General features: G+C 34.6%; 1 long non-coding RNA gene across 1 annotated transcript; it reads left to right on the top strand.

Moving 5' to 3' along the window:
- Positions 1-1,010: 1,010 nt before the first annotated feature.
- Positions 1,011-7,790, top strand: LOC125666299 (uncharacterized). The gene is made up of 2 exons (XR_007366651.2): positions 1,011-1,325; positions 4,883-7,790. It is a non-coding gene; the product is annotated as an uncharacterized LOC125666299 (long non-coding RNA).
- Positions 7,791-8,078: the final 288 nt, after the last annotated feature.

Below are 8,078 nucleotides of genomic sequence, written 5' to 3'. Positions count from 1 at the left end.
CTCTCTCTCTCTCCTCTCTCTCTCTCTCTCTCTCTCTCTCTCTCTCTCTCTCTCGCTATCTCTCCCTCTCTCTCTCTTCCTCGCCAAATTCAATAACAGAGGGAAAGAGAACTGCGTTTGTGGTCAATACTTTAAAATATAATGGATTTGTTCTGAGAAAACCAACTCCATGTATATAAATTGCTTCATACACATGCAGTTGCTAATTTATTCATGTATATTTGCTTACTCCATTTGTTCAATTTGATGCGTACTTTGTAAATTTACCTATTTTGTAGCGTGTTCGTACATTTTACTTTCATGATGATCGCTAGTACACCAAATGATTTAAATTCCTTTTTTTTTTTAATTTTGTTGATCATAGTACTGACGTTTTTTTTTTTTTTTTTTTTTTTTTTTTTTTACATAAAGTTGACCTGTTAAGAGCCATTCTCTGTAAGCATCAAAACATGTGGAAAACGACCGACACGGATTTTGACGAAACTTTACACAAAGTTTACATACTTCAGTCCTTTAATCATGACACCTTTAAAATTGGGCTTTGACTCGTGTCTACATGGCAACAAGACATGAAATTTTGTGCAAAGACGTGACCCTCAGTAAATATTGAATTTTCCTTTATAAAAATGTGTATATTCATTTTTCATTTAATTTCCTTTGCTATTCAATTAAGCTATGATGTGTGTTATGTTGTGTATAGTTTTTAAAATTAAAATTATTTTGCTGCAACGCCTTAACATGAAATATATGCCCCCAAATGCCAAAAAATCCCACTGAAAATGAGAGAATTTTTTTTTTCAATTTTGTGCAGAAACACAACCACTGGTGGATTGTTCTTGGATTGATAAATGTGCATCGTATCTACTAGAATAACATATCAAAAAATTAGAGATGTCATATTTCATTTAAGAAAATAAATTAATTATAAAATTTGCGCTATTGCGAAAATATGCGAGTTTTTTCCCGAAATCTAGACCACCTCGACTCTTAACTGCAATGCGTATTCCAAGTATATTCATGATCAAGACAAGTTATGTCCCTTTTCTGAAGTGAAAGTAGAAATTCGGGAGCGGTGATTTGGATATTTTCAGCTGGTTTAAGTCTATAACTCAACTAGAATTTTACATTTGATACTTGTGTTTGTCGGATACCGTTATGCTCTCGATGGGTAGCTTTCAATGATGATATATCAGTGGATTTACGCTGTGATCATGATTACAACAGGAAGAACATGAATGCAAAAACTTCTGAGAAAATTAGCCGAAAAAGAAACGTACAGGTGGCATTAAATGTGTCCAATGCTGCTGTCATCACAGTTCAGATCCGTAAGTACTTTACTATCATTCATTTTGCTTCAGTTTGTACAATAACTAGACAGTAAACAAATATATAGATATATCCAATTTCATATGCAATTCACCGTTGAACCGATGAATATAAACACTGATAAACTTCAAGCAAAATCTTGTACATGAGAAATGCCTGTGCCAATAGATTATAGATGTTTGTGAATAGGATTTATCACATTAACTTTAACGTTTGTATTAAAATAGTCATAAATCTGTCAATTTAATTTCACTTTAAAGTTCTGATTGATCAGCTGGAAATATTTAGTATTGTTAATATACATCTGTAGCTCTGACAGGCAGGGGTGCAGATTCAAGATTGGATGTTCTAAATGAAATTAAGACAAATATTTTCTGTGAGGAATGTATAAGACTGATCATCATCATTATGACAACACAGTTGTGGGTCATTAAAATTTAAGTGGATCCAACATGGCTGGAACTTGTTTAAAGATTTTTCAGCTGGAATGTGTCCACTGAAAAAATCACAGAGGCTGTAACTGTTGGAGAATATTTGATGACCTGTTTTTGACCCCCTTTCATGGACGGAACTGTACTCAAGTGAACAATGCAACTGTACATGTCCATAGTTTACAGAAAAATACTGATATATATGCAAAAACAAATATAGTGTGTTAGTCATTGTTTACAAACTCATTTTAAGATAAAGCTTGAACCTATAATTGAAGATTGTTTAATATATTTTCTTCACTGACTGAGAGCTTCACAGACTCCAATTTAAAATGTAAAATTTTAATCTGATAGAAAACAATCAGGATAAGTCTGACAGAAACAGGGCAACTCATTCAAAGTCATAATTTTAATATAACCAAGATGGACACAAAATTTGCTTTTAAAAACAACAAAATACCCAACCCCCACCCCGAATTGGACGTTGGGCAGTATTTTTTGTAATGCATGCATCTTATAAGTCATTTATCTACATGTATGACACATAAACCCATATTATAATTTTGATACAAAACCAAAACCTGTTTTTAACAACAGCAACCCCCCCACCCTGTAAATTGTGTTGTTATAAATGATGGATGTTTTGGGAATTTTAATGGGCATTGATTTCGCATTGCAAATCTTTTTTAATGCCATCATCACAGAATCTGGTATTCATGGAAATGAATGAAATTATTTGCAACAAAGTAATTAGAAAAGCGACCTTATGTACTTATGGAGAAAGTACTGACACAAGCCAAAGGGTCATCCATATTCAGTTAGGTTATTTTCCCCACTAAAGTTAGATTAATCGAGAAATAAAGAAATGAATGAAAGGGTAGTGTACTGGTGTAAATAGATTATAACCTAAGTAACATCATTTTTCTGGTACCTTGCAGATTTAGTTGACACACAAAACAATTTAGAAATCGTTAGTACATATATATGTATGTGGGTAGCTGATAAAAATCAGTGTCAAGAAAATGTTGGGGAAAAAATGCATACCCAATAATTAATATACTACAGTTACATGTAGCTGGTACAGTTCCTATTTAATGTTTCCATGGAGCCAAAAAGTCAGATTGCCAACATTTTCATAACAGGACTTTTGGACTAGCTAGCTCTGGTCAAAACTGACTCAGCTGAGTATAAGTAGGTAACATACTTGTAGTTTAAAATGCAAATGAAAAGAAGTCTAAATCGCCAGCATAATGTTTCCATGGAAGTAAGTTTCTATAGCAACTAAACAACACATTGAATTCCTTCTTAATTAGTATATTTTAACCAGCCTATGAATACAAAGATAAAGTTATGATATTATAGAATAAATCTACTGAAGTACATGTACATTAAATTGTTTTCAATTATTATGGCCTGGATAGCTCAGTGGTTAGAGCTCCTGACTAGTAATGCAGGGGTCCCGGGTTCGTTTCTTGGTCCAACCAAAGATTTTCTCTCTCCTATGCTACATTTGGAGGTGAAGGTCCTGTCAGGGGCGAAAGGAATCTGGGTTATGTGTCTTCGAGGGCAAAGACTGTTGAAGGAGGGAGGGATGTAGTAATTAGGGCTATATACGAACCGTGGATATCGGCCTGGATAGCTCAGTGGTTAGAGCTCCTGACTAGTAATGCAGGGGTCCCGGGTTCGATTCCCGGTCCAGCCAAAGGTTTTCCCCTCTCTCTTATATATACTTCATTTATATATATATATATATATATATATATATATATATATATATATATACTACAAAACAATTCGAGTTGAATTTTAGCATGTATATATCTCATGAGAATACACAAGTCAAGTTGATATGTGGTTCTGTTCAGATATTTTTTTTAGCAGAGTTAAACCTCATAGATTCAGAAAATTACAAAAGATTCATTGTTTTTGCTCAGTTATTCATGATCATATTGCAATAAAATTTGGGATATATGTATCTAAAAAAAGCAGTGCAGTTCAAGTATGAGTATGGGTTCAGTTGGTTAGCTTTTTGACAGAGTTATGGCCCTTTGGCTGGGAGATTTGTGTCCCTTCAACACATCTAGTTTGTTTATCGGTTTGTTTACGTATTTATCAGTTATTCTCTGTTGCATTGCCATGGGAACTAAGTTGGCACCACTAAAACAAACTCTTTGACAGAATGGTTTATCAAAATGACTTTTCAAATTAGTAATCAATAATTCTTACAAATTTATGTGTGTGGGACAATTGAGTTTTATAGTAATTGTGTTGGATGTCTGTGAGATACTAAACAATTGAGTTTTATAGTAATTGTGTTGGATGTCTGTGAGATACTAAACAATTGAGTTTTATAGTAATTGTGTTGGATGTCTGTGAGATACTAAACAATTGAGTTTTATAGTAATTGTGTTGGATGTCTGTGAGATACTAAACAATTGAGTTTTATAGTAATTGTGTTGGATGTCTGTGAGACACTAAACAATTGAGTTGTATAGTAATTGTGTTGGATGTCTGTGGGATACTAGACACTTCAGTTGTATAGTAATTGTGTTGGATGTCTGTGGGATGCTACATTAGTGTTATAGTTATTATACACCCCGAACGAAGTTCAGGGGGTATATAGGAATCACTTTGTCTGTCTGTCTGTGTAGATTCGTGTCCGGGTCATAACTTCTTTGTTCTTTGACATAGGCATACCATATTTAACACATGGGTGTATCATCATGAGATGATGTGTGGGGTACCTTCATGACCTCTATATGACCTTGAACTTTGACCTCAAAGTCAAAATTTATTATAGGGTTTTGACATAGTCATACCATAAGACATGGGTGTATCACCATGAGACTATGTGTCATGTACATTCTTGACCTCTTTATGAACTTGACCTTTGATATCAAGGTCAAAATTATAGGTTTATACCATGGATTTGTGATCGGACTATATCTTCTATTTTCTTCTACAAAGGCATACCATATTTTTACACTCAGGAAAAAGGTAATTTATACCTATTAACAACACCCTTTGAAAGATTGGGGTAAGCGAGGGGTATTCTTAGTGAGCATTGCTCACAGTACCTCTTGTTGTGATGAATATGGATACTTACTAGCTATCTTCTATTTCAGATACAGACCTGTATCACGGACGCAGAGAGAATCGAGTACCTAGTCCAGATAGACAGTCCATTACTGAAAGCCTATGCTACACTCACCCCATTTCTGTTGGCCCCCATGCGAGCCCCTAGCACCCTGGCGGTGTCCAGTAGTGGTCCCTTCACTACCTCTCTATCTCTCCTGCCTGCATTATTGATAGTGACTTTTAATGCTATCAGGATGTTAACCTTCTCATGACCAATGGCTACATTGTCAGGAATTGATCTTATTTGTAATGATCTGTGAATACCGAGTGGTCGAATTAGTGTTAACTTATGGGGACCCTGTCATAGGAAACGTGTTCATATGTAGCTGAGTCATCAGAGAACCAATATGAAACAGGCATTTTGATTGGATGATTGGGACGAAGCAGTTGTTCTATTCAGAGACCCCACCAAGCAGCTGAGTTACAGGGTGAAAGAATAATGGCTTCCTTGCAGGTTTCTGGATGAAGTATGTTTACAAAGACCACGAGCTTCAACTGAACATGCAGAAAATGATGCATGTTCTGGACAAAATAAAATGGCTAAGTACTCTTGTACTTTTTTCTGTGGTCGCTTATTTATAATTACATTGTGGTCCTGCGACCAAATACCTGACTGTGATATCCAATCAGTGCTTAAAGACAAAAGAGAAACAATGATTTGTCAGGAAGTGTAGCATACTGGGATTTGATTGGAGGATGCTATGGTCCAATCAGTATTACCGTTCTGGAAGGCCTTGATCGTGAGATGGTGCTATGGAATGATAGCTTTACAAAGACAAACAGCATTTAAACCAACTCTAAATTGTTATTGTTTATTCAGTACAGTGAGCATCATTCATCTTGTAAAGTGAAAGTTTGCACCTGTAACTGTTGCATTGCATATTGTGTAAATGATGGCATTACCTGTATGTACCTTGTGTAACTTTATGAAGCATTACATCATCTTTATTTTTAGCACTAGATTGAAACAAACCAAAGATCTTCATAGCTATTACCTATATCATGACATTTTAATCAGGTCATCGACAAAATCAGACACAAAAAGGGATGTTTTGTGGTGGAAAGAGCTGCTTTTTGTTTTATCCTAGCTTTTGGAAAGTTTATATTTTTGTTAAGTGTGACTGGTCAGAATCTCATACATTTGTAGTAGAAGATGGAAGTTCTTGTGTATAATACTCATCCATCACATCATGTTAGAGAGAGAGAGAGAGAGAGAGAGAGAGAGAGAGAGAGAGAGAGAGAGAGAGATGGTATGTATATGCAGATGTTTTATGTCTGTACACACTCAACCCCAGGGGATCTAACTTACTGTGAAATCATTTGATTTCATTGGATCAGATTTCTGTGGTTTGAGAAAAAATACAGTATGTTTGTGGCAGATGGTGTGTAACTCAACTTTTAGGTAGTTAAACATGTAAATTGGTAGTCTTTAAGGTAATTCATTATGCAGATTGTCAGTCTTCAAAATAATTTATTATGTAGATTGTCAGTCTTTAAGGTAGTTCATCATTTCCTGTTGATGTTAGATTTGATTCTGTGGGTTAATGTCTGTGCTAAAAAAAATCACACCATACAAAAATGATTGTTTTGACAGTTGTGGATATATTTTAAATTTCACCAGACATTTGCAGAATTGTCTGAGGAGTCTGGAGATTGATTTTTGTTGAGTATTGATCTGAATGAGAGGAAGTGTAGCTTGTGAGCACTTTGTCTGTCTGTCTGTGTAAGTGGAGTGTGACACATCTTGTGTATCTGTCTGTGTGCATAGAATATGTCACATTAAATTCTACAAATTTGTAAGCCGTCTCTCTGTAAGTCGGGGAGGTCATTTTGTATTTAGATAATCAGTATTTGTCTAGTCATGGTTGCCTGAGGACACAATGATGGTATTTGTTCTTTATATTTTGTACGATTAGACGTTTTATATCCATGTCCTCCCTGAGTTTTTTCTGATGTGACTTATCTAATTTATTTATTTGAATCTTTGATATAAACCAAAGGTAGCGGTTGTCATTAGATATATATCAAAGGTAGCGCTAGAATGGCATACATACAAACACATTTTATTTTAAGAGAGATAAAGCTTTGATATTGAAATCGTATGCTTTAAGTTAATATCTGTCCTTGAGGAGTGATACTAATGCACTAAAATTCATTTCTGACAAGTGACAACAATATTTTGTTTCATAGCACTGACGTTTTGACTGAAAATTGACGACGTTATGCTAAAAACCATCGCTGAAAAATGACAAGAATAAGTTATAATTCATCATTGACGAATGACAAAAAGAAGCTAAAATTTACCTCTGACAAATTACAAAAATAAGCTAAAAGTTACCTCTGACAAATGACAAGAATAAGCTATACTTTAATTCTGACAAATGACAAGAATAAGCTAAACTTTACCTCAGACAAGACAATGAGATAACATTCGTTTCTGACAAGTGACAAATTATTAAAACTCGACATTGACAGGAGATGGCAGTGTGTTATATTTCATTTTTATCAAAGAAACTTCATCACATACGATTTTGAAAACCCTCTGCAAACTTGACTTAATTTGTATGAACATTTTATTCATCCCACCTCTGGTGTGTCCAGGGGTCCGTGTTTGCCCAACTATCTATTTTGTATTGCTTGTAGGAGTTATGAGATTGATCACTGTTCGTTATCTTCACCTTGCATTCATGTGGTATATGTACATGTACCAAGTGATTTGCACGGTGTGATCACGTGATTTTGTCATGTGATTTATGTCCCGTTCAGTATTATAGCCAAACCAGAGTTGTTTTGTCATTGTATGCCTGCCACATTTATAATATGTGTCCAGTTGTTTTAAATGTGCAAATAGTGCATGATGTTTGTTACAGAAATAAAGAGAAATGTTATTTTGTTCATCAGAGTCTGTTAAGTATTTACAACATTTGAGCCGAATTCTTTGTCATCATAACCTTTTCACCTTCTTATCTGTAACTACTGGATGAATTTCAACCAAACTTAGCACAAAGCATTTTGAGTAAAAGGAATTGAATTTTCTGTAAATGAATCATCTAACCTTTCAAAGGTGATATGATTATGATAAACCAATATTTACAGGAAAACTTTTAGTTAGTGCAAATTCAAAATATAATCTACAGGTTGATAATGGGACTGTAGGAGTGGTGCCAAAGTTAGCTTATGATG

Source organism: Ostrea edulis, chromosome 10, assembly GCF_947568905.1.
Source record: "Ostrea edulis chromosome 10, xbOstEdul1.1, whole genome shotgun sequence".
Taxonomy (NCBI): domain Eukaryota; kingdom Metazoa; phylum Mollusca; class Bivalvia; order Ostreida; family Ostreidae; genus Ostrea; species Ostrea edulis.
This window is presented reverse-complemented; position numbering and strand designations above follow the sequence as displayed.